Source organism: Lipotes vexillifer, unplaced genomic scaffold (assembly GCF_000442215.2).
Source record: "Lipotes vexillifer unplaced genomic scaffold, Lipotes_vexillifer_v1.1 scaffold1329, whole genome shotgun sequence".
NCBI lineage: Eukaryota > Metazoa > Chordata > Mammalia > Artiodactyla > Lipotidae > Lipotes > Lipotes vexillifer.
The window spans coordinates 1,600,034-1,601,043 of NW_006797566.1; the positions used below are offsets into that span (position 1 = coordinate 1,600,034).

Below are 1,010 nucleotides of genomic sequence, written 5' to 3' on the forward strand. Positions count from 1 at the left end.
GTATGATGGGGTCTCCCCTGGTGGCACAGTGTTTAAGAATCCACCTGCCAATGCAGGGGACATGGGTTCAAGCCCTGGTCTGGGAAGATCCCACATGCCACGGAGCAGCTAAGCCCTTGTGCCACAACTACTGAGCCTGTGCTCTAGAGCCCATGAGTCACAACTACTGAGCCCACATGCCACAACTACTGAAGCCTGCGTGCCTAGAGCCCGTGCTCCGCAACAAGAGAAGCCACCACAAGGAGAAGCCCGTGCATGGCAATGAAAAGTAGCCGCCGTTCGCCACAACTGGAGAAAGCCCACGCGCAGCAACAAAGACCCAACGCAGCCAAAAAAAAAAAAAAAGTATAATGACTGAGAAATTTGTGACAATAGTGGAGAGAGAGCTGTCCCCAGGTACAGTAATCCAATCTCAAGCAGGATAAACCAAAAGAAATTTATACTTAGACACATTATACATGTGTCTAAATGATTACCTTTTAACAGCAAAAGTGATAATGTTTTCGATGTGCTGAGAGAAAAACAATAATCAACCTAGAATTTATAACCAGTGAGATTCTTTCAAGAATGAAAGCAAATAGGGACTTCCCTGGTGGTCCAGTGGTTAAGACTCTGTGCTCCCAATGCAGGGGGCCCAGGTTCAATCCCTGGTCAGGGAACTAGATCCTGCAGCTGCAACTAAAAAAAAAAGGAAGATCCTGCGTGCTGCAACTAAGACCTGGCGCAGCCAAATAAATAAATAAATATTTAAAAAAAAGAAGGAAGCAAATAAAGAATTTTCAAACAAATAAAAACAGAGAGCTTCACTAAAGAAAATTTAAATATATACTTCAAGCAGGAGGAAAATGATCCTAGTTACAAGGTATTTTCTTTTAGGAGGAAGATCAAGAACTCTAGGGTTGAGAGACCTCTATCTACTCTTCAGGGGACATGTTTGCTTACCTCTCAGGTAAGTTTGCTTTTACTTCTTTTACTTCTTTTTGGAATCTGTAGATTCTTACTTTCATGCC

At 43.0% G+C, this 1,010-nt stretch overlaps 1 non-coding gene across 1 annotated transcript; it reads left to right on the forward strand.

The window, feature by feature from the left end:
• The first annotated feature begins 586 nt into the window (after positions 1–586).
• On the forward strand, positions 587–659 carry TRNAG-CCC (transfer RNA glycine (anticodon CCC)). Its single transcript has one exon. It is a non-coding gene; the product is annotated as a tRNA-Gly (tRNA).
• The last annotated feature ends 351 nt before the right edge of the window (positions 660–1,010 follow it).